Consider the following 26,912-nt stretch of genomic DNA (forward strand, 5'->3'; position numbering starts at 1 on the left):
GATAGATAGATAGATAGATAGTGTGGAAACAAACCATTAAAATTGACTAACATAAAACTATGGGCATTTCATTATGTTTGCAGATTTTGTAGATTGCAACTTGGGACAGCAAACAGCAAGGACAGCTTTTGAATGTTCTACAGTGTCTGGGTTCTTGGCCACAAAGATGGACTCAGCTGAGAAGTGGAAGGGCCAGGACAAGGAGAATTACTTCCAAGATGTCATCTCCAGTCACTTGCTTAGCTGGGTGAATTGAAGACAAGCTAACTAAACTATTAGACCTCAGCTACATGTGGCTTGTGTCTGAGTTCTGAATGGGGTGGCTTATGAAGACAATTCCTGGAAGACAAGCAGGAGATACACACCTGCCCTGTGAGCCACCAGCCAAGTGTTGATAACTCAAGACACAAGGAGGTGTGGGCCCCACTTCCTAGAAGAAGAAAACACTGGGATCGTGAAGCTGTGTTTTAATGACACAATGCATGATATTAGTAAGAGTGCCCTATTTGCTTTGTTCTTTCTGCTAGAATTGTATTCAGGACTAAACATTAAGAAGAAGGTGGTTTCTGATTCTAGGGCCGGAGGTGGAGTAGGAACTGTGGAGTTTCATCCCTGCACAGGGAGTAGGGCTCTGCAGACCATGCCACCACTCTGGAAAGCTCCCCTAGTAGTGAGAATAGATAATGGCAGGAGACAAACTATCCATCCAGCCACACTTGTACTGAAAAGGTTAGCATCATGTTGTCCACAATTGGTGATTTGGATTCAATATTTTCTGTATCTTTTGTTGGTATTGTCAACCCTATCAACTAAAGATAGAAGCTACTATAACAATAATTTTTATTACCCCAGTTATAATTAGCTTCCTCTATTTCTCCCAGTGAGTTTATGGATAAAATATGTCCTACAAAGATAAATAAATAAATGGATCTAGGAGGTTGAATTGAGAGAATTAGTGGTCTTCAGTCTTGATGTCTGAGTTCCTGGACTCTGATAATTCTTTTGCTCTTCGCTCTGCTCTATTCTGTTGTTGCTGCCAGTGATTCTCTGCGCATGCCCCTATAATAAAGTGCCGTGTGCTGGATGACTTAAAAACCAGATTTTCTTCTCATGGTTCTGTAGGTGGGAGAGTCCAAGATTAAAGCAGCAGAGTTATCCAGTAAGACACTGTTCTCAAGGAGTTGTCTTCCTCCACACTCACTTAGTGTAGAGCAGAGATCGTGGGTCACCTTTCTAAGGGTAATAATTCTATCATGAAGTCCAATCTTCAGAAGCGAATCTAATGTTACTTAGCTACCTCCAACGCTGGGGTGGGAATTAGGGAGATGGGGGAGAGTGGCACTAGGATGTCAAATGTCAGAAAGGACACAAGCATCCACTCCACAGCAGTGATGCTGCTGCCTGGACTTTTGGAATTTGTGTTGCTGATGTTTTGAAACAAGGCATCATTATGTAGCCCAGGCTACCCTTAAGCTTACTACATAACCTAAGCTAGCCTCATGCACATGGCAGTCCTTTAGCGCAGCCTTCTGATTGCTAAAATTACAGGCCTGACCCACCACGCCTGGCTTGACCCAGTTTTGAAATGGTAGTAAAATCAATTGGGTGTATGTGTGTGTGACTCATTCTCCAAGTGTTCTTGGTTTTTTATTCTTATCTAACCAGTAACATACAACTTTGTTCATGGTCCGAAGAAATGGGAAGCCAATGCAAGCTATCATACGCTTGTGATTATTCAGAATCTAAAGGCTCATGATGTCTACAAAATCAGCTCTGATCCCTTTAAAGCTATGTGTGGCTCCATGTCTTGTGTCTCTTACCTTATGCGCTTCCCTATCTGAAAAGTGACAGAAAAAGGATCTATTTCATAAAGTGGTTGTGGAGCTTCAGTGAAATTATGCAAGTCAAATGCTTAGCATGTGATAAATATGCAGTAAATAGGTAACTGTTAACTGTTCTTACTGATTATAATTCCAGTCCCAGATGGAGTTGATTTCAACTTTTTGCTCTCTCTCTCTCTCTCTCTGCATAAGCACAACTCTGAAGCTTCATTTCTGGCCTAAAATGGTGTCTCTTCCATGCTCACCTTCAGCCAATTGGCTTCTAAATACACAGAAAAGAAGGAAAACAGCTTTCTCTGAAGGGTAGCCCACACATCCCCAAAGCTCTATAATTGCTTTAGGGTCTTAGAGCCTTTACATATTTGAGGCAACGTCCTAAAGTCATTGCCATTTTCTTTCTAGTTTCCTTCTGCTCCCCTTCCACAAACAGATACTGCAAGTATGGCATGTGGTAACAGAAGATGACCTGGTATTTAAGGGTCCACACTTCTGCCACTCACTGCCAAATTCGCCCCATTGTGGGCCCACATGTGCTAGAAGCAGCTTCAGCAATTCATATCCCAGGAGCCTAGGACACAGACCAGGACCCACTCTACAATACGGTCTTCTCCTCAAACTATAACACACCTGATCCCTTACACTGCAGGCCCCGGGTTGGACAGGCTGATTCCTGTGGGTCGTTTCAGCTCTAATTTCTCCTCATTACAATATGTCACTTAGTGTTTTCAAGAGTGGCCATTGGCGAGCTGGAATCCACTTGTGCTGGATCCCAAATCCTGGCTGATTTTTGCCTTTTCAGAAACTTTATGAAATAAAAACACTCCACAAAATTAAGTCATGCAAACTTATCATGCGAAGAATTACTAAATACAGTGATGAGAATGACTCAAAATTCTTCACAGCCTCAGTATCTTACTACATTTGTTTCCTGTTATATGCACCTTTGGGGTTTCTTATGGCTGTTTTAACAGTGCAATGACAACAAGACATGAGAGTGTGCTATTTTACACTCTTTTGCTGTTTGGCAATTGGTGGCATGTCAATAGCTTTAAATTGACTCTGGGAGCTGTCAAGAGCTTGATTTATTCTTTTCTTTGGGTAATCTAGATGCAAGAAAGGGATGCATGGTATGCTAATAATGTAGACTCAATTTAAATGTGTCTGTTGAGAATAAAATATGAAGAGCACAAAAAATCCAGGGCTATTCTCTTAATATTTGCTGGTAGGGACTGCTCAGATCATTAGAGCATAGTGAGAGTCAGGTACACACACCCATTGCTTCCTTTCATTTCATTCTTATTCACTAATATTAATACAAATATTAATAATTTATCACATAGGGCCTACACTTTTTCACCGATTGTACATACAGGCTGATTAAACAAGTACAAAGACCTCAAAAAAATCAGTCAGAGAAGTCTATGAAAATCAATTTGTAATATAGAATTACTTTTTAAAATAGAAAATGAATAAAATAAATATTTTTATTGGATTTTTTTTTACATTTCAAATGTTATTTCCTTTCCCGGTTTCACGGCCATAAGCCTCCTATCCGGTCCCCCTCCCCTTCCTCTCTAAAGTTGTTTCCCCTCCAGAAAGCACCCCGTTTCCGCCCCCCCATCATTCACCTACACTGGGGGGTTCCAGCCTTGGCAGGACCAAGGGCTTCTCCTGCCAGTGGTGCCCAAGGCCATCGTCTGCTACACATGCAGCTGGAGCCATGGGTCTATCCAAGTGTAGTCTTTGGGTAGTGGTTTAATCCCTGGGCTCTATGATTGGTTGGTATTGTTCTTCTTATGGGGTTGCAAATTCCTTCAGCTCCTTCAATCCTTTCTCTAAATCCTCCAATGGAGACCCCCATTCTCAGGTCAGTGGTTTTCTGCTAGCAGTCGCCTCTGTATTTGACATGCTCTGGCTGTGCCTCTCAGGAGAGAGGTATATCAGGCTCCTGTCAGCATGTATTTCTTAGCTTCATCAATCTTATCTAGTTTTGGTGGAGAGTTAGATAGATAGATAGATAGATAGATAGATAGATAGATAGATAGATAGATAGATAGATAGATAGATAGATAGATAGAGAGATAGAGAGATAGAGAGATAGAGAGATAGAGAGATAGAGAGATAGAGAGATAGATAGATATAGCCTGGATCCCCAAGTGTTGCAGACTCTGAATGGCCATTCCTTCAGACTCTGCTCCAATCTTTTTATCCATACCCCCTCCTATGAATATTTTTGTTCCCCCTTTGAAGAAGGACTAAAGAATCTGCACTTTGGTCATCCTTCTTGAGCTTCATATGGTCTGTGGATTGTATCTTGGGTAATTCAAGCCTTTAGGCTAATAGCCACTTATCAGTGAGAAAAAAGCCTGGTGTGTGTGTGTGTGTGTGTGTGTGTGTGTGTGTGTGTGTGTGTGTGTGTGTATTTGAACACACATGCTCACATGGGCTTTAAATCTGTTCAACTTACATGTGTATGTGGGCTTTCTGTCCTTACTATTGTTCTTGAAGACCAGCCTTAGTCCGTGGTGATCTGACAGGATGCATGGGATTATTTCAATCTTCTTGTATCTGTTGAGGCCTGTTTTGTGACTGATTTTGTGGTAAATTTTGGAGAAGGTACCACGAGGTGCTGCGAGAAGGTATATCCTTTGTTTTAGGATGAAATGTTCTATAAGCAACTGTTAAACCCATTTGGTTCATAACTTCTGTTAGTTTCTCTATGTCTCTGTTTAGTTTCTGTTTCCATGATCTGTCCATTGATAAGAGTGGGGTGTTGAAATCTCCTGTTATTATTGTGTGAGGTACAGTGTGTGTTTTGAGCTTTAGTAAGGTTTCTTTTATGAATGTAGGTGCCCTTGCATTTGAAGCACAGATATTTAGGATTGAGAGTTCATCTTGATGGATTTTTCCTTTGATGAATATGAAGTGTCCTTCCTTATCTTTTTTGATAACTTTTGATTGAAAGTCAATTTCATTCCATATTAGAATGGCTACTCCAGTTCCTTTCTTCAGATAATTTGCTTGGAAAATTGTTTTCCAGTCTTTTACACTGAGGTGGTGTCTGTCTTTGTCTCTGAGGTGTGTTTCCTGTATGCAGAAAAATGCTGGGTCCTCTTTATATATCCAGTCTGTTAGTCTATATTGTTTTTATTTGGGAGTTGAGTCCATTGAGGTTAAGAGATATTAAGGAATAGTGATTGTTGTTTCCTGTTATTTTTGTTGTTCGAGGTGGAATTATGTCTGTGTGGCTCTCTTCCTTTGGGTTCATTGCAAGCTTACTTTCTTGCTTTTCTAGGGTGTAATTTCCTTCCTTGTGTTGGAGTTTTTCATCTATTATCCTTTGTAGGACTAGGTTTGTAGAAAGATATTGTGTGAATTTGGTTTTGTCATAGAATATCTTGGTTTCTCCATCTATGGTAATTGAGAATTTTGCTGGATATAGTAGCCTTGGCTGACATTTGTGCTCTCTTAGGTTAATATTCTTTCTTTGTTTTGTGAGTTTGGTGTTTTGACCATTATGTGAAGAGAGGAATTTCTTCTCTGATCCAGTCTATTTGGAGTTCTGTAGGTTTCTTGTATGTTCATGGGCATCTCTTTTTTAGATTAGGGAAGTTTTCTTCTATAATTTTGTTGAAGATATTTACTGGCCCTTTAAGTTGGGAGTCTTCACTCTCTTCTCATTGTGTCCTGGATTTCCTGGATGCTTTGGGTTAGGAACTTTTGCATTTTACATTATCTTTGATGGTTGTGTTGATGTTTTTCATGGTATCTTCTGCCCCTACAATTCTCTCTTCTATCTCTTGTATTCTGTTGGTAATGCTTGCATCTATGACTCCTGATCTCTTCCCTAGGTTTTCTATCACCAGGGTTGTCTCTCTTTGTGCCTTCCTTATTGTTTTTATTTCAATTTTTAAATTCTGTATGGTTTTGTTCAATTCCTTCACCTGTTTGGTTGTGTTTTCCTGTAATTCTTTAGGAGATTTTTGTGTTCCTCTTTAAGGGCTTCTACTTGTTTACCTGTGTTGTCCTGTATTTCTTTAAAGGAGTTATTTATGTCCTTCTTAAAGTCCTGCATCATCATCATCATCATAAAATGTGATTTTCAATCGAAATCTTGCTTTTCCGGTGTGTTTAGATATCCAGTGTTTGCTTTGGTTTGAGAACTGGGCTCTGATGATGCCAAGTAGTGTTAGTTTCTGTTGCTTAGGTTCCTTTGCTTGTCTCTCGCCATCAGGTTGTCTCTGGTGTTAGCTTGTCTTACTGTTTCTGACAGTGGCTTCACCCTCCTGTGTGTCAGCACTCCTGTTTTCTTTCAGCCAGATCTGGGAACAGAGAGCTCTGCTCTCAGGTGTGTAGGCATTCCTGGTGACTGACTTTCAGCTCTTGTCTAGCTTTCTTCTCCTCTTTCCCCCTCTCTAAAACCCTACCTTTTCCTTCCAATGCCCAATCACAGGCTTTAGCCTTATCTGACCAATTAAGATTTTACCTGACCTCACCTGAGTATAGGCACCCCTCTTGAGGGAAGAGAAAATAAAAACAGCAATCCACAACAGTACTGCACTGAACAATACATCTCTATCTGTCAGAGAGACCAAAAGATATCAGAATCCTTTCTTTCTTTCTTTCTTTCTTTCTTTCTTTCTTTCTTTGTTTCTTCCTTTCTTTCTTTCTTTTGTAAGACATTAATCCTGTGGTGAGTTCTAATCTTGTGATCAAATCAAACCTAGACAAAATGCAGACAAAACTTATAGAGTATGAATCTATTTTCAAATGCCAAGCAAAAAGAGTTCCAGAAAAATCCCACAGACTGGATCATTTATTAAGAATACAAACCTAAAGACTAGAAATATGGTTCCGTGGTTAAAAGAAGACCCAGCTTCAATTCCCAGCCCCTACATGGTGGTTTCAACTATCTATAACTCCAATTCCAAGTGATCCAGTATCCTCTTCTGACTCTGTAAGCACCCAGACAGACAGACAGACACACACACACACACACACACACACACACACACACACACACACACAGTACATTCACATACATCTATGCAAAACACTCATATACATAAAATAAAATAAATCTAAACAAAAAAGGAAGTATGTGAAGTTTATGGGTTAGAGCTTGGGAAGTCCAGTGTCCTTGTTGGAAGGCATCACAATGCAGGGATATCACCTCAGATCTCATCTTCTTGTGAAGTTACAAATATTGCCATGGGAGCCCAAGCCTGTGACCTACACAATGATTTGCTCACATAATTGTGGCATTAATGAGGGTCTGCCACACATGGCCACTGTGTCCTTTCTTGCCAATGTTCATCTTGTTACCATGATCTTGTTCATCATGGTAAATCAACCACAAATATCCAATACCAACTATTTCCAAAGCTAGATGTCTGTACACAATTAACATATAAATTTGAGGATCAAGTTTTCAGTTCATGAACTTCCATTCAGATATACACAAAGTACAGCACCCTGGGATGATGCATTTGCCTAATGTCGTAATAACAATGGAATTCAGTTAATCTGATAACAGAGATGGGCCTGAGGTTCAGCTTTAGAATGCCACAGAAATTTAGTAGGTACTCTGTGGTCACCAAATTGCACCTGATTGCCAGCAAAGCATCAAGAGAAGGCAGCAGAGATAACCAACAAGGTCTGCCAGGTGAATCAGGTCTGCTTCACCCTTGCTACCTTCTCCCACTTCTGTTTAGACAAGTCCCAGTGATACATGCTGTTGTCTTGCCTCCATATAAAGAGACACTGAGCCCTGTGGCTTTTGTCTGATCTGAGAGACTATTAAACTTAAACCTTCATCATAAGAGGACACATGACTGTGAAGGATTGAACAAAGGTCTTGACCATATCACAGCTTCATAACTACCCCTTAAAATGTGGAAGGATGACTCAAAATGACTTAACAGTCAGATGGGATGAAGTAGAAAGAACAGAGGGCTCATAGTATAAATTACATAATAGAAAACAGGGGGCTCAGAGTGGAGTGGTCAATAAATAGTCAGTAATAGCTAATAAATACTTTCAAGGTAACAAAAAATATAGGAAGAGAGTTGTTAGTAACTTGAGTTTGTAGGAGAAATTACAAACAGTATTTGACCCAAAAGAAGGAAAAATTCTGCCTTTGATTGCAGAAAATCTTTTAGAGAAAGGTGTAATTTTCCCTTTTCTGTTAAAGAAGACACTTTTTACTAGGTATTAAATAACAAATTTGCTATGACATGGCATGAGGGAAATTGTTATGACCTCTCAACATAATGAAACCTTTACAGAACAGTATCTATTGTGGTTCTATGGCAAAGATCATATAAATATGGAGGCTAACATTCAAACTCTAATTTCATCAATTCTTTGGTTCCATGATCACATTTTTTGCTCAGGACATTTGCATATATGAAAATAATAGAAACCCTTGTTTTTCCAATTTGTGTTTTTCATTTTCCTAAGAAATTTGCATAATCTCATTATGTCATCTAGCTGGGAGCCCAGATTGAAGCATGTGCTCAATAAAATTACATTTAGACTTTGAGCTGTTTACTGAGCTCCTAATACACGGAAGGCACAGAATCAGTGGAGGAGACAATTAAACAAATCGTAAATGTTATGAACATCAACTCCAGGGAGTCTGCAGTAACCTAGGAATTACTGTACCATGGAGATTTCAACCTTTGTGGCTTTTAGAAATGTCCAACTTTCAGTGTAGGGGATGACACTTCCTGAGTGCTCTAAATCAAAACCTTTTAAGTAAATTTTAATACTGTATTCTTTTAATTTAACAAAGAGGAGCTGGAAAGTACATACGTAAGTGAGATAGATTTAATCATTTACCATCATGAGATCAACAAACATAGATCCATCATTTACCAGCTGTTTTCTCAGAGCTGCCAGTAAGTCCCTTGCAAAGTACACAATTACTATTCATGAGTAGCGTGTATAGTTTCTGCGAAGTCAGAACACAGTCCATGGATGAAGCTGTGGGGAGAGAGTTCTGAGAACTTGTGTGAAAATTCCAAGTAAACAGGACAAGAGTCTTGTAACTTCTGTTCTTCCATATCAAGAACTTGTTCTTGGAATTTGCTTTCATGCTCCTCCCAGGTATAATAATGGGAGTAAGCTTCACTTTAGACTACACATCTTCTTACCCATCTTCATCCATAATGAGCTCCTCCTCACTATAGAAGCTTAATCTCATGTGACCTCGCCCTTGTGTACAACTTGAACTCCAGTGAAATTTGTTTAAACTCTAACAATGGCCTCAGAATATTCATTGCCTGATACCCAAATAAAGTTGGCTATCAGTCTGCCTCAATTTTAGGCTCCATTGTACCAGGTTCATGATGCAAAGCAGGGCAGCAATACTGTATCAGCCAATGCTTGGCAATTTGTCTAACTTCTCTACAGTTCTCTTTTCTTAGTACAACAGTAGCCTAAATTGCCCCATTTTCTTGATGGCAGTGACAGGATTTGCTGTGGGAAAAAGAAAAGATTTAAAATTTTTAAAAGCTTCATTTGAATTGAGTCACCCTTCCTAGGTAACAAAGAGAAATTTACTTGTACCTAGTAGATATTTTATCCAAGCCCAGAAAAGTTTCTCAGTTCCTGACAACAACGTCTATGCTTTATGTTCTCAAAGAGGACAGGCAGTTATTTATCCATGTGAGATGTGTCTATTCTCAGGGAGGAAGGTGTTCTGTCTGTGGCAATGTGACTAGATAAATTAGATATAGATGCAATCTTGTCTGACTCCTGAACCCTTTGCAAACCTATCTTCAGGTCAGCATGATGGCTCAGCAGATAAACCACTCACAGGCAAGCCTGGCAGTCGGAGTTCTATGCCAAAACCCATTTGGTAAATCAAAACAAACCAAACAAACAAAAAATCAGTTCCTGCAATTTGTCCTTTGAAGTACAAACACACACTCCATGGCATATATGCATGCACATAAACATATATACCATAAATGAATGGGTAAAACAAGACAATATCTTCCATTTCTAAGAGCACATAATTGTTTAAGTGATGTGTTGGGGAAGACTGAACAGGGTTTGATTCCAACGAGAGTAGAGAGAGTCTCCGGCCACTCTATTCCATCTCATTAACCAGAGTCGTTGGTGACTCCAGATTGCAACTGAAAGAAGATATCACTTGCCAACATGACAGTTTACCATGACTCAAAAAAGAAGCAGTCAGTGAGACCAAGAACAAAAAATTGTTGAACATGTTAGGGTACCTAATAAAGATTCTTTGCAATCTGTGAAGTGTTGTACAAATGAAGATATTTTACATCATGGTCTAATAATGTAGCTACATGCAAATTGATTTGGTTTCAAGTTCTTTCTCTAAAACCCCAGTAACTTTGTATTGCCATTCTTAATTGAAAGTTACTTTAAATTGGGTATGGGCTTTTGAATGGCCACTTGACTCCTTCCCAGAATGTGAAGAGAAACTTGGAGCCCACAGTCTGGGTAAGAAGGTACCCCTGTTATTCATTGAACTATTTTTAGATGTCTCCCTTTATCCAGACAATGCAAAACGTATCAGAGACAAAGATTTAGAACACTTCATATTCTTAGGGCATCTTGCTGGAAGGAAGGAGGCAGCTGACAATTCAGTTGAATGTAGGACAGAATGTGCTATAATGAAAGCTTCATTCTTCTTTGAGACAAGTCAAGCAGAAAAACATTCTATTCCAAGAAGGTGGGATGCTAACGCCACCTCAGTCAATATGCCTACAGGTTTGAGTTCTGTGTTCTATTCCTTATTATCATCTGATCTAAGGTAGCTATTTAACTTTTATTGTTTCCATTTTCTAGTCCTGGGATTAATAACAGTGTCCACTTTAAACAATTATGAGGTATAAAGAAAATAGACCTAAGAAATTCTCAAAAGGGCCATGATGAAAAGTGTGAGCCCAATAAATGTTACTCATTGTGAGTGTTACGGTTCCAACCAAGTTCTAGGAAAAGTGAAATGGTCAGAATTCTGGGAAAGAAAATCAATTTCAGTTAGGCAGAACTCATGAAGTTTGAAATGTCGTGAATGAGAAGACACTGAGAATCTGAGTGTTGCTGATGAGTGAGTTATTTTCCCTATCTTCTAAAAACCCTATATTTGTTCAACTACAGATATGGTAAGTATTACCTTCACCACTACAGTGACTCAGCATCTCCCTCACTTTGTCTGTATTTCTAGACTTTATTACATTCTCCTTCCATAGCTTCTACTCACTTGCAAGATCTTTTCTTCTGTATGGGGTACCTAACTTCAGTCTCAATACCTGTCATCAATTGTTTCTGTGATTAATGTTGAGATTTTTTTCTAAGAGAGACTCTAATCTCTGCCAGGCAAATAACCTCCTATCGGTCACATGATATATACCTGATGATCTACCTGGGTCCTTTGAGTTGGGCAGCTGCCTCTGGTGCAGTTTTTAGAAGCTACTTAGATAGCATTGGGTGGAATAGTCAAGGCCCACCCAGGTATCATTTGTACTTCTTTGTATATCCACATGTACAATTTGGATTTTTTTTCTACCTGTACATCTGTTTACAAATGTATTGTATTCTCATATGGACTAACATAATTATATATTTGAATATATACTGTGTAATGGTCCCTGCTTTGTTCTATGTAAGAAGAATATAAAATGGCTCTTGCTGAAGCCAATGTGGCTAGCTTTGTGAACCTGGCTGGGAGTGATTTGGGATTAAGAAAGACAGACAAACACAAGTACACAAGTAACAGAAGCAAAGCTAGAATTAGATAGATCATGTATTCTCTGACAGAGATGGGCTAGCAACCCAGAAACTTAGTGTATCTGGTACGTGCTGCAGGAATGAGTGGGCAGTTTATTCAATCTTGGTTGGGGGTCTATGTAGGGAAACAGTCTTAGGCTGCTGTCATCCAGGATAAGGAAGCTGAAGTTGGTTGTTACTTTTTGCACACACCTTCAGTATCTATACTCAAACTAGGGGAGTCTGCTAGATTGCTAAACCTGACCAGGGAGGACTTTATTATTGTCATGGGTCTGAGATATCAGTATCTGTGACAGATGTGTTCATGTCAACAATAGATATTTCTACAGGTTGCTACTCCAGTGACAGAGAGGTCGACCAGATGTATAAATAACCAAGTCTAAATGAGCTAACTTAAGTGGCATGAATATGCATAGGTGAAGATCCAAAAGATCTGCTATACAATGTAGGGCATGGGACAAAATGTTCTAAGAGAGGATATAGTTAACTGGCAATGTGAAGCTTCATGCTGGCTGCCCAATTCTAAATGACAGAAGTTAATCAAACACTTCCTAAATTATCTAAAACATATACAATACCAATTACTTCGGATGCTTCAAATATAATCATTCAAATGAGAAAAGTTGCACTTAACCATCACATCTCGTGCATTAATATCATTAATATCACCAGTGTCATATTCCATTGAAGAATCTATGTAGCTATACATTTTGCTGATGCCTAAAGCATCCAGTTTTCCTTCTCTATAAAAGAGCAGACTGTGCCATACTGACTTTGGTCTCCAAAGGTCTCCAGATCAGATATGAGCAACCTGTGTCTGATGCTGCAGACTGCCTCTAACACATATGGAGTCCAGAGCAGGGCGACAGTCCAGCCTAGAATAACAGCTTGGTTACTACATAATCAAGGAAACATCCATCTATACGAGGCCAATATTTGAGAGTACCCTTTTCAAAGACCTTATATGTAGTGGCACAAGCACTTTGGTTGTTAAGTGTTCTTTAAAGATTTATGGGTTGCTTGATTGTCATTTGTTCTTTATTCTTTTTGAAGAAAACCTTCCTATAAGTAAGAAAACTTGGAAGAAAATGGAGGCAGGGACAGCGCAAGGAAACCATGAGATGACAAAGAACAATAAGAGTTAACATTGCCATGAATTTCTAAGTATTGATCTTGATTATGTGCATTGGCCTCATGTAAGAATAAGGAAATGATTTTATATGAATTAAAAAATTCCTGAATTGTGAATCTCAGAATTAAGGATAAATGGGAGAAGATGAATGAGGTTTGGGATTTGACCACAGTAGCTTAGAATCCAAAGTCAAATCCACAAATACCCTCAGTTCCCAAAAAATGAAACCTGTTAGCCCTTCCTAGACACTTCACCTTACTGGAAAAAGGCATCTGAAAATACTTCAACTCTTTCTGTGTAAAGTAATAGGTTTCATGCACAGTTAAACTCCTGCCATGCGTGGAAGAAAAAAAAATGAGAGGAAATACGTCTTTTAATTCAAATCGGTGAAGCCTGCCCAGCACAACAAATGCATTTATTATAGACGACATGTAAATTAGGAGTGCCAAGAAAGCCAAGTAAGCCTGTTCTTCCCTTTAAAATATCTCAGTACAAGATTAAATTTTAGCTGAATTCAAATATACACATATGTGCACACACAAACACACAAGCATGCACATGCACACCCACGGTTTTCCTCTCCCTTTGCATGCAGGCTATTCTTGACTTTCTGATTCCCAAGCTAGATAATGGTGTTTTAACAGAAGAAAAACGAACCACATGTTTTACTTTTACTGTTATCTCAAACTGTTATATGTTACTTTTACTACATATCTTCTATGCAAATAATTGGTTTCGTGAAGCCATTTTCATACATAGACATGATGTATTTTGGTCATATTTACTGCTTTCCATCCCTAACACCTTTTCCATTCATACTAATCCCCTCTAATTTTTACATAAATGTGTGTGTGTGTGTGTGTGTGTGTGTGTGTGTGTGTGTGTGTGTGTCCCAGTGATTTTTTTTAGGTTTGATCACAGAATCACCACACATTTGCGGTGACTACACTACTGAAAAAAAATTCTCCATTTACTCCATCAACTACTGGCCCTTACAACTAACTACAGACTACTGAGCAAGAGCTGTCAGCAACAATGTTACCCAGCAGAGCACTTGTGTGCAGCAATGCCAGCCAGACAAAATAACCTCAATCATACAATAGTGGTACGTCTGTTCTGGATGTTACACCTGCGACACATGAGAGAATTCATATGTGATATTGTACACCCAGTTTTAAAAAAATGTTGCATGGGAGGTCATAGACCCTAGAGGGGAAATTGCTACTGTGTTTTTCTTTTTTATTTTCTTTCTTTTGTTTGTTTCTTTTTGGTTTTGGTATGTTTTAGTAAATGGACATGATGTGTCATTGTCTTCTGCTCTTGGCTTTTCTCAGAGAAGCTTCTTTTTACAATGATCAACAGTGAATACAGAGATTTGGGGTTTTTTCCACTGTTCAAGGTTTATTCAGTGTTTTCATTGGCATGACACTTGAGTGATTGGTCCCATCATCCATTGCAGCTCTTACATTTCACATAATATTGCAGTGTACACTACAGACACATATAATACAGAAAATACCCTGTAAAAATACAACATTTATGCACAAGATATGCATAATGGACTTACACACTGGAGCCAGGTTAAAACTAACTGGGAACTCATTGGCATAGGCATGTTTGGTGAGGGTGCACAGCACTGCCATGCAACAGGATACCAGGGTAATCAAAGCCTGCATGCAGTTGGCAGCATCTTGGAGAGAATGGGACTGTCACACTAACCAGGTTACCACTACACAAGTACCACTTAGCAGCAGGGTAGAGCTGTGGGAACTGAGATTTTCTCCAGACCACCTCAACACAACTGTACTAACCACAGCTCAGATGACATGCGTGTGGTCTCCATAGAAACCCTGCTGCAGCTGGACAGTGCAGTGCTAGGACACTGGAAGATTTTAGAACTGCAGCTCCTTCAGGATTCCCCAGAGGGTATCTGCACACTTCTTCAGGCGGGCCTCCTCCTCAGGAATCAGTATCACCTTCATAAGATCTCAGGTTCCATTTTGTCCCAGGATACACAGGACACTGAGGAAGATGTCATCATTGATTCCACAGAGACCCTTGATCATGGTGGAAATGGGATGCACCTGCCTAAGGTTCTTCATTATGCTCTTGGCCAAGTCTGCCATAGAGGAGCCAATGGCCCAGGATATGTTACCTTTCAGCTTGATCACCCCATATGCACTGTCAACCCCCTGCTTGTGAGCCTCCTTCCACTGCTCCTTGTCTGCATCAGTGCCCAGTTCTGGGTTCAGAGACTTCAGGGAGATGTTGGCAATGCTCACACCACTCCACACAGGCACACTGGAGTCACCATGCTCTCCTAGGACCCACCCGTGACAGCTCAGCGGGTGAACTCCCAGCCTTTCTCCCATCAGGTAACGGAACCAAGCTGAATCCAGATTGCAACCACTTCCAATAACTCGGCTTTTGGGAAAGCCACTGATTCTCAAAGCCGCGTAGGTCAAGATATCCACTGGATTTGAGACGATGAGCAGCTTACACTGTGGATAGTACTTCACTATGTTTGGAATGATGAACTTGAAGATGTTCACGTTTCACTGGACCAAATTGAACCAGCTCTCTCCCTCTTGCTGACGGCCCCCGCTGTGTGATAATGACCAGCTTAGAGTTTGCAGTCACATTATAGTCTTTGCTGAAAACAATTTTTGGTGTCTTAAGGAAAAGGCTGCCATGCTGGAGATCCATCATCTCTCTCTTTAGCTTTTCTTCATGACATCAACAAGCGCAAGGTCATCGGCCAAGTCCTTCATTAAGATACTGATGGCACAAGCCATGCCAACAGCACCAACCCCAACAACTGTAATATTGTTCTGGGGGACCTGTTCTTGTTTAAGAAGATTCACAATCAGCTGGTCCTTGAGGATTGCCATCTTGGACTTTGAATCTTTTGAGACTGCTAGTGCACGATGGGGGACAACAGGCAAGCAGCAGCAGCAGCAGCAGTGCAGCCTGGGCTTGGCCACAGTGGCTCCAGCACACAATACGGAGATTTATAACTGGCCAAAATACTGGAAATAGATGACTTTTAAATGCTTAGTCATAAATGGGACATCTATATTTCTCCCTCCGCATCTCAGAGAACATCATGAAAGGAAAGAGGAAACAATTATAAGACCTGAAAGAAGAGGGAATACTGTGGAACACTGAGTTACATACATGACATGGCTGCTTCATTCTGGAACTCACAGCAGGTGTGATTGTCTGTACAACACTGGACCAGTCAATGCCTATCATGAAAGGAAGATGTGCATGTGGGCCACACCCCTCTTTGAGAAACAATATTTAAAGAACGTACCTTTTATCTATTGATTTTATCCCATATAAAGGAAAGCCTAATTGTCTTGTGACTTCCAAAATTATGAGGTCAGATTTCAAAGTTCTGGAAATGACAAGTTCATCACACTTTCTGGAAGAGATTCTCAATGAACTTGTATTTGCCAGCCAAGGCAACTTGCCTTCACGGGCATTTTGGGTTCTTTAGTAATAAGCTTGACCTTTTCTCTATAGAATGTCAGAACCCACTTTAGGCAACCAGTAAGTCAGCCTTTAAAGGGTAGACTGAGAAAAAGGTGTGTTTTGGTTGATGGGGTTATTGAATACCTACTTTGTGTTAAGTGCAATGGTGGTTCTTTGAACAGAGTAGTGCAAGCAACAGACAGAAACATCTGCCTTTAAAGATCTCACGTCTATGATTGCGTATGGATCCTATTTAGTGAAAAGGCCAAAGAATGATAAAATGACCCAGCAGGTTACATGAAGTTTTGCATAGGAAAGGGACTTAGAAAGAATTGTGAAGGGGTACTTCTCAATCTACGTATCAGTCAGGAAATGGCTCCCAAGATATTTGACAAAAGATGACACTTAGAAGTGAGGCAGACATAGTTGAAAAGACTACCCAAAGTACAATCAACAAATTTCAACGCCCTAAGTCTGTTCTGTTTGTTGGTTTGCTAAGGTTGTTATATATAACAAAATGCCACAGAGTGGTAGATATAAAAAAACAGAAATTGATATTGCTCATAGTTTTGCATGAAAGAAGTTGAAGATTAGGGTATTGAAAATCCATCTTCTTTTCATACCTCTCACCTAACCGTGTAATGGCTTCCCTGACTCTGATTTTTTTTTTTTTTTTGAGGCTAAGACTCTTGTTAACAATTACTGAAAATTGCTATCTGTGTTTGGCTAACTGTCCAGCTGTCTCCAGGATAGAGCTAGCTAACACCCAGCCCTGCCTTCTCCAGGCTTCCAGCCACCCCTGGCTTTCCCGTTGCTTTTTGTTTGTTTCGGTTTTGTACATTTAGTGGGTTCAAGAGACGGCTCTCAAGCCCATACACTTGGAAGGTAAGCGCTTAACTGACAGAGCCATTTCCCCAGTCCCTCTTTCCATTTTCAACTCTACTAATGCGGATGTCTATTCCTCAGGTTGAAAGGCAAATTCTTTAAGTATTTGTGTGGTTTTCTTAAAAATATTCAAACCTAAAAGTATATCCATTTCTCAATAAGCAGAAGATAATATCCTACTACATAGTTCTCCAGTAATCATGAGGAACCAGTTCTATGACCTTCCATGCACATAGAACTGTGGATCCTTAAGTCCCTTAATAAAATGAAGGATTGTTTGCACATAACTAGCAAGCATCCTCCCATATACTTTAAATCATCTCTAGGTTGCTATGGTATATAATATGATATAAATCCTACGCACATAATTGTCATACCTGTTATTAGGAAAAAAATAATAATGAAAAGGCCTAGACACGGCACAGACACGGGTTTAAGAAATATTTTTAACTTTCTTGAACTTATAGATACAGAGGATCAACTATATTTTAATTATGTTGTTGCTGTTGTTGCTTAAAAGATGATTCTTGAATTATTTCTACCAGGAGGTAACACTCTACACATATTTAAAGCTACTCTTTTCCATTGGCGTTCTCGGCTATGCTCCTCTTTTTATTTGTCTCTCAGGTGTTTGACATTTAATGACTTATAATCCCGATTCATTATCTCCTCAAATAATGCGTTCTCTTCAGACCCCATATAATCCCCTTTTGGGATTGGACTCACTAAACCCCTTCCTGGGCATCATGCTAAGTGATAAAAGCCAGACACCAAAGAACAAGTACTACATGGGCTGTCTTAAAGGTAGATTGTTTTAACAATTGAATACACAGAAATAGAGAGTACGATACTGAAGGCGTAAGACAAAGATTGCTGGCTAAAGATTATAAAGTAGCAATGACCCTGGATCAGGGTCACTGAGTCTCAGGATTCAATGGACAGCATAATTGCAATAACTCATAATATTGAAATGTATATTGGAAATTTTCCAAAAGTCCATTGCAAGAGGCCTCACCACACAAGTAGCTGTGTGAGGGCATAGTTCATGTTCTTCACGTTAGTATTCATATCTCTCCCTCTCTCTCTCTCTCTCTCTCTCTCTCTCTCTCTCTCTCTCTCCCTCTCTCTCTCTCTCTCTCTGTGTGTGTGTGTGTGTGTGTGTGTGTGTGTGTGTGTACCAAAACATCCTTCATGTATTCCTTAACTATATCCCACAAATGAAGTGATTGTTTATTTTGTGATCTAAATGTATTAACCATTTGATACCTTTTCTCTCTTGATTGAATAGTGAACACTCTCAAAGTTTTATTCTGTTTTCTTTATACTTTTCCCACTTGCTTCTAATTTATTGCTCAGTCCACAAAATGTTTTTCATTTCTAAAAACCTTTTTCTTTAATAAGACATTTTAACCATTTTCATAGTTTTATACTTTTTATTGGCTTTACAGATTATCTTTCTGACCTTAATTCATTTTAAATATAAAAATTACCTGTCTGATAGTTTCTATGCTTTTCAGATCTAATTCTATACATATTGTTAATGGCACTCATCATTCATTGCTTCTTACTTCTTGGTATGCCTTCTTTTTATTTCATTTCTTTCTTCTGCTTAGGCTCAACCTTGAAATTCAATACAATTTTTGATTTAAGGTTTCCTGGCCCACTTGAAAACAGAGTTGTGATTTTTGAATACTTACAGATTTATTTTTAGCCAAATTCATGATTCAGGTAAGCTTGTTCCTTCAGTGTTACATTCTCAAAAGTGCCCAAATACATACAATTTTTATGTAATCAATAGACGAGAATAACATAAAGGTCATCAATTTTGGAATAAGCTTGAATTTCCTAACAACTACATAGCAAATAGATTAACATCTGCTTACTTCACAAGTCTACTGTAAAGATGAATGAAGCCTCTGTGTGCATATAAATATGCATGTTTGTGTACACATGTGTACTATCAGGTAACAGTAGACAGAAAATCGTAGCCTTTATAGTTATAAAATGGTCATGTTTTGCACAGATTACTATATTTGCATTCACTATAAGTAAATATTCCTTTGCCAATTAGGAAATAGAAAAAAATCATTTTCAATCTCTCTTCTCATTCCTAACCTATATCCACAGAACATGCCTTCTGCTTCCAATTGGCTACAATAGGCCAATCATATCTTCTAGAAATATAATTCCTACACAGAATGGGAAGCCCAAAAATATCAACATTGAGAAAAATGCAAGTTATCCCCCCATAGGGAGTTGTTTAGAATCACAGAATCATATGTACATACAAAACTATTTTCAAATGTGGTTCTCAAAATCAGCAAAAGCTCTCGTATCACAGGTATCGGCTTATGAAGTAAATTTGATGGTGAAGGTTCATGAGACGGCTCAATAAATACAGGGCTTGCTGTACAAACATGAGGACCAGGATTCAGATGTCAAGAACACACAGGAAAAGGTGGGTATAACTTAGCATTGGGAAGGTGGACAGACACAAATTGATACCTGTCCAGTCAACACAATGAGTTCCAAGTTCAGAAAACTATCATGTCTCAAAAGACAAGGCAGAAAATGACTGAGGAAAATACCTGAAATATACCTGCATGTGAACAGGTCTTGCTCAGTAACCACTGTGGAACCCATTAGGCTATCCAAGTTGGTTTCTAATGTATGGTGAATGTCCTGAATGTATCCCCAGAATTGGAGTTTGAGGTGAAATAGAAGCTTCCCCGAAAATTGACTTTCTCGAACTGTATAATTTATTCAGTTGATTATTTTTTACTTTTAATCTTAGTGGAAATAAACAGTTAATAAAATAAAACAAATTCGTATTAAAATTTAGAAAACAAAATCTTTCACATTCTGCCTTTCAGTCTTTTTGCACTTTTTATGTTTGTAATCATAATTCTAGGAAGTAAAGTTTAGTGTATATAGTATGAAAGTATGGGGAAATCTGGAAAGATTAAGGAAAAACTAATTTTTCACAGTATTTAAATTACCTGATTATGAGTACATATAAAAATATATGCATTAGAGGCAACTTAATATTAATGCCTTAATTAGCACTTATTAATATTTTACATGAGTACATAAGCTATCAAAATCTATACATGTATCTTTACTCAAATTCAATTCCCTGAGGAGCTAAACAGAGCCATTACCAAATGTGTTAGTTTGCATTATAATTACCATAGGCAGAGTGGCTTCAGCAATCAGAATTTAATTTTTGCATTTCCAGAGGCTGGAAGTCTAAGGTTAGCCCTGGCCAGAATCCTATTTCTGGTTTACCGACAGATGTCTTCTAGCTATGTCTTCAAATGTTGGAGAGAAAGAGCATTTCTCCCCCATCTCTGTTTAAAACAACACTGGTCACACAGGACACCACCCTTGTGACTTTCTCACCTCTTACACACCCACCTTCTAATACCATAATCCTGGCATGTGCTTCTTTGATAGGTACAGCTTTTAGACCAGAGCATCAAAATCTTAAAATCTAAGACAGCAAGAGCCCCTTCCTACCCACCAAGAGGTCACTGAATCCCTGACCCCTAAATGACGATGTGGAAAGCATCTTTGAGACTGTCTTCAGCAGCTGGACAAAGTTCTGTTTCTACTGAGTATAGATAGTTCTTCACAGAACACAAAATGCTGAAGAACTTGGACACTAAGAGATAACCTAAAGGAATTAGTCATGCCCCAAGCTCTGCTCAGGTGTTGGTATTTGATCCAAGCTCTGCTCAGGTGTTGGTATTTGATCCAAGCATGCTTGGAGAGGGGGATGTTTTTGGATTCTTGTCTTCCACACTAGATTGTTGACAATAAACAGCAATCCAGCTCTCTGCAATATTCGGCATTCTAACTCTTGTAGAGTCATTCCTTGTTAGCAGAGTCTTAAAGTGGCAAGGAGTGTCATGAAAAGGAGACCTACTATTGCAGGAAACTAGGAAGCCGTTAACCGCATGAATGAACTAATCTGCTCATGAGAGTGGAGCTCCCCCTAATCATATCTTAAAAGCACCATTTTGTTCAACCTCTTATTGTCCCAAATGCTCATTAAATATCAAAATTAGTTTCAGTAGGGACAAACCATAGGATTGATGAACATATGAGAGCACATACAGGGCTATAAAGAAGAGAAAAAAAATCCATGATGAAGTATCTTAATGTAATACATTGGTGGTTGGGACAAGATGGACACATCATTCAGTTTATGTTCAAAGAGGGTTTAGCATATTCTCTGATGCATAAGGATCCAATTCTTAATTTTGTTTCTCCTAGAATTCTATTGTCCTTTAGGTGAAAAATGATGAACCTTTTTTCATTATGCTTAAAATGTTTTTTTTTCTAAAAAAAGAATCATTCGCCCATGCAGGTTCATTAAACAAACCCAATACATTTTTTTTTAAATCCAAAGGTTATTTTTCAAGTGGTTTAATCCTCAGATCACACTTCTTGACCATCTACTTTGTGCTGATTCTGTGTTGAGAATTAGAGTCTGAGACAGTGTGATGGCTAGTCTCCATTATCAATCTAAATGACTAGTGAATTACATCCTTCAGTGTATCTGTGAGGGTGTTTCCAGAGAGAACCAACTGAAGGAAGAAAGCCTGCCTTAAGTGCGGATGTCTGGAGTCTCAGACTAAATACAAGGCAGAAAACGAGAAGTCTAGCTGGGTACCAGCATTCCTCTTTCTCTACGTTCTAATCAGTGCCACAGATGAAGCTGCCCTCACTCTTTGCCTTTCCCACCATGAGGGACTGTACTCCTCTCAGATGTAAACCAAAATAAACACTTCCTCTATTACATCATTCTTGTTGGGTCTTGGGAGAAAGTAAGTAGAGCATTCTGAAACTGCTCATAACCTCATGGAATCTTTGTCTAACAAGGTCATGGAATAATTATAACAATTATGACAGATAAATTTACAGGACACCATAGTATGAAACACACAGGCATCCTACCTACAGGAATATCAAGCAAGGAAGTCATCTAAGTAGATGCCTAAAATGGGGGTATAAAATAATCATATTTCTATGAAGAAGAAGAAAGGATAGTGTCATGGGAAAATACTCCAGGAAGAGATATGAGCAATTCAAGCACAGATGAAGTCTTGTGACTGAATCTCACTTTGTGCAAACTGTGATAAAGAAGACAGAGAGCAGATGATATGACCTCAGAGCCCCATGTTCTCAACACCTACAGAGAACATGCATACATTTCAGCCTAACCTTGACCTGCATTGAGTGTGTTGCATGAATGTGGGTGCCCATCACAGGGCAAATAGAAAACAACAGTTATCTTTTTCTGACCTCATAAAGTCATGATCTAACCCAGACCAATTTCCTCAGATAGTAGAAATCTTACTTGCCCTTCACTGGCATTGACCAACACTGTGGATATAATGAAATTTCCCCTCAAAGCTCCTAAGACTCTCTTCTATAGCCCAGGTCATAGCCTGCCTTACAAATAACTTCCTATTAAAACACGGAAGCCAATATGTCATCAATAAAACCATTTCTCTTAGGGGCTGGGGATTTAGCTCAGTGGTAGAGCGCTTACCTAGGAAGCGCAAGGCCCTGGGTTCGGTCCCCAGCTCCGAAAAAAAGAACAACAACAACAAAAAAAAAACCATTTCTCTTTGCTTCATTTTGTTGTGCTGTTGTTACTATTTGAATAAAAAGAAAAGGAAGAGGGTTGAAGAGATGGCAATCAGTGAAGCATACTTGTGCGTACAGGAGATCTGGGTTTGATTTCCAGAACCCATGCAGCAACTCACAATGGTCCATAAGTCCAGGAATTCACATGTAACACAAACAGACACACATGCAGGCAAAAAAAATCATGCAAATAAAATAAATAAATCCAAAACAATAAAGATTCCAACGGTGGAGTATTTGACTTACCTGCTTTAGCTTGTGTATATATGAAGCACTCGTATCATTAATGTCTTTATTGTAGTAACTGCTTGGCTAGGGTTGTGCACTCTAAGGCTACAGCTTCTAATTAGGCACTCGGTTGTGTCTTCCATTTTGCTTTACATCTTTATAAAATGAATTTATTTTTAAGTTTTTGTGTGTATGTCTTTGTGTAGGGGTATAAATGTAAGTAAAATTACCCGCAAAGGCCAGAAATGTCTCTAGATTCCCCCTGGAGCTGAAATTACAGATAAGTCAACATGTATTCTTGGAACCTAATCAAGGTCCTCTGCAAAATCCACAAGTACTCTTGACCACTGAGCCATTCTTCCAGTCCAAACATGAATATTTCTGCCACATACTCCTGTTACCCTGTAACTAGAAGAATAGTCACATTATACATTTCCATTATTGAAGAATCATGTCTTCTCTTCCCACCATTGTGTTTTTATGATGGTGGCTCATCTTGAGAGCTGAATTTCCCTTTCCATGATGTCTTCATCCCAACTAATTTTTTGTTCAATATTTTGTCCAGACCTTTTGTTAATATCCTATGGAGATGATAAAATTTTTCTAATGAAAATGGCTGGTGACATTTGGTTCCAACCTTATTTAGGGGTGTGTTTGGGAGATCCTATGAGGCTCTAGTTACTGTACTACTGAGAGAAGAAAGAGTACTATTTTCTTTCCATTAACTCCTAAGATTCTCTCTCTTATTCCTAGATTTGCCAGGACACTAGATAGTCTTGGGCCATTTTAAGTGTGGTAGCTATTCTCTAAATTCAGTCAACTGTCTGAAACATGGAGCCTTAATCACTATCTCCGCAACCCAAACCTTTCCATTTTTTGTCTAGAACTAACAATCCACCTTTGAGAACTCCTAATGAAAATGACTTATGCTTTGTCACAAGGCAAACAGTTCCTGGAATCTATGAGAATTTACAGTATTTGGGTTTAACTTGCCTCTTTTGCTGGCTATTTTGTACTACTAGGACCAAATAACTAATAAGAATAACTTTTAAAAAGACACATTACTTTTGGTTCACAATTTCAGGAGAGTCAGGTCTTTATAGTATATATGACACGGAACAGGAGTATGTGGCAGTGCTGTTCGTATCTTGATGATAGCAAAAAAGAATGCACACTTTTTAAGGACCCACACTAAGTGACCCAATTCTTTCAGCCATGATCCACTTATCAAAGACACTGGGGCTTTGAAAGTCAGGGCACAAGGACTGGCATTCAGAACCCAAGCATGTGGAGAATATTTCTGATTCCAACTACAATAGTCCACATGAGATCTCTAAAGAATTATGTGTATCTAATAATTCACATGCATTCAATCCAAATTCAAAAGTTCAATACTGTTCAGAGTTTCATCTGGAACTCACACAAACTCTTAGCTATTAGGCCCTGTAAAGTCAAAATCCAAGTTACTTATTTCTGAAGTATTTCAGAGTAAACACTGCAATTCCAAGAGGCAGAAAGAGTAACAAAAGAAAAACTGAACCAAACTAAGACCACAACCTAGAAAGGCAGTGATTAATCCCTGAAACTCGTGTCTGGCATCCGTAAAGAGCGGTGTCATCATTTGAGTTGCTGGCCCTCAGCAGCCTTGCTTCAATAGCCCTGAAATTTGTAATATACATAGTCTTCCAGCTGACTCCATTTGGTGCCTACAGCTTTCCCTGGCAGATGTTCCTCATTTACTTCTGACATCCTCAACATTCTGAGATCTACTAAACTTTGGAGTTTTCTTCCAGACTTTGCATATCATTCTAACAGGTGGGTTAGCAGGAAATCTAAGTTTCCACATATTGCCCTGTCTTGGAGCTTTCCCCCTGACGCCTTGATAAGAGGCCCAAAATTCTCTAGCTCCTCCTTCTATATCCATGCAGCATCAGTACCACATAGAAGGGCATAATATCAAGAATAGGCTTGGATGGCTTTGACCCGGACTTAACAGCCATTGAGTATGTAGCTGAACTTTGAAAAATATTTTTCAGGATGAGGCTGTTGGAAAGGGGTATCCTATCTCCTTAGGCACTTGTCTTTCAACTGAACTTGTGGAGGGTTTTAGGGGGTTGTTTGTGTGGTTTGTGGTTTGTTTTTTTTGTTTTTGTTTTTGATTTTTTGCATCATGTAGCTTGAGGTCCTACTCTCAAGGTCTAGTTACTTTTTCTTGGGTCTAATCTCTTAAAAAAAAGTACTCAGAATTTTTTTCTCCAGTATTTACTTTGTAATTTTAAATGTGTTCATGCTATATTCTTTTTTTATGTCTTTATACTATACTTTTCTTCTGGATCTTTACTGTAGACCTAGTTAAAAAACAGTAATAATCGTGTATATAGCCTCCTTGTACTCATGAATTCTCCTCTAATGAATAAATTCAGCTGTTACATTTTAATCTAGTTTCTCTGAAAACTTAAGGATACAGGCAAACGTTGACAGAAAGAAGTATGAGTGGCCTCCAGATCAATTCCCATAGAGTTCTTATTCCCTCTTAGCATCTCGTGAGCACATTTTGTTATCTACACTCCTGTTGGCATTCTGGCCTTTTGACCTGGCATCTGATTAGCCCATCAGGTTCTGTTTACAACATTAGGGTTCTGTACCTTGAAACTCTCAACGTTTGCAAATTCCTCTCATGAACCAATTGGAGGTAGCTATGTTGATACGTTATATGCAAGGAGAAAACTGGCAAAGAATAAATGAAAGATATTCTTTAAAAAAGGGAGAGGAAAGTTCCACCAAGAAGAATTTAGAAGGAGGTCCTAAATTCATGCAAGTTACATTGTAGTGGCAAAACAGATCTTGAGGAATAAAGAAGACATGACAATGAAGCATCAGGAAGACAGCAATTAAGCCAGTAATGTGTTTATAAACAGATAAAGAGAGGATACGTCCTGGGTCCCTGGTTCGATCCCGGTTTTCAGCACCAATGCTGTCTTTTATATAAGATAAGGGGGTGGGGTTATGTTCTATGGAAGTCTGGGGAAAGTAGGTGCCTCAGTGGGTTCATGCTGAGACATCCCTACCCCCTGAGGGACCAGCCACACCACGGTATAGTATAGAATAGAGTTTATTCAGGGCATGGGGAGGGGAGTTGAAAGGGTAGTAGGGCAGAGAGAAAGAAAGAAAGAAAGAGAAAAGTAGAGAAATAGAGGAGAGGTGGAGAGGAGGAGAGCCTCGCCATGAGAGAAGGGGTGAGAGAGAGAAGGGACAAAGAGGGAAGAGGTTGAGAGCAAGAGAGCAAGAGGAAGAGAGAACAAGAGCAAGAGAGTGAGGAGGGGGTCAAGCAGCCCCCTTTATAGTGTCAGGCATACCTGGCTGTTGCCAGGTAACTGTGGGGGGTGGAGCTTAGACAGAATGCTAACAGCTGGGGCAATAGAGTGACCAGAAATCTTTCCTCAAAAAGGTGAGTCTTAGGAAAGTCTTCAGGGAGAGAGGAGTTCACACAAGAACACCCACATGGAAAGAACTTGTTGCTTGAACTAGCAGACAAGCAATGAAAAGAGGTTGTGGTTTAAATAGAGTAAGCACCAAGGAGAACGGTCAGAGATGGAGACACATTAAGGAACCAGACCAGCTAAATTGGAGGCCTTTGCAAGAGTACAGTTTCTACTCAAAAAGAAATAAAGACATATTGGCATACAAGTGAGCCATGACCACTTTCCATAACGTCGGCCCATGGTGGGGAACGGAAGGAGGCAGAGGGCTTAAAACAGAACCCAGAAAACCCACAAAATCATGCAAATCAAGAGGCTCAAACCTTCGTGTTCACTTTAAGAACACCTGAGAAACTGCCCAGGCCATCAAGGGTATGCATATCCGCAAAGACACCAAGTATCTGAAGGATGTCACTTTAAAGAAGCAGTGTGTGCCATTCT

The 26,912-nt window shown here is 39.2% G+C and overlaps 1 pseudogene; it reads right to left on the reverse strand.

Moving 5' to 3' along the window:
* Window positions 1–14,636: 14,636 nt before the first annotated feature.
* Ldha-ps21 (lactate dehydrogenase A, pseudogene 21) lies at window positions 14,637–15,653 on the reverse strand (annotated as a pseudogene).
* Between the last annotated feature and the right edge of the window lie 11,259 nt (window positions 15,654–26,912).

This window comes from Rattus norvegicus, chromosome 1 (genome assembly GCF_036323735.1).
Source record: "Rattus norvegicus strain BN/NHsdMcwi chromosome 1, GRCr8, whole genome shotgun sequence".
Lineage (NCBI taxonomy): Eukaryota > Metazoa > Chordata > Mammalia > Rodentia > Muridae > Rattus > Rattus norvegicus.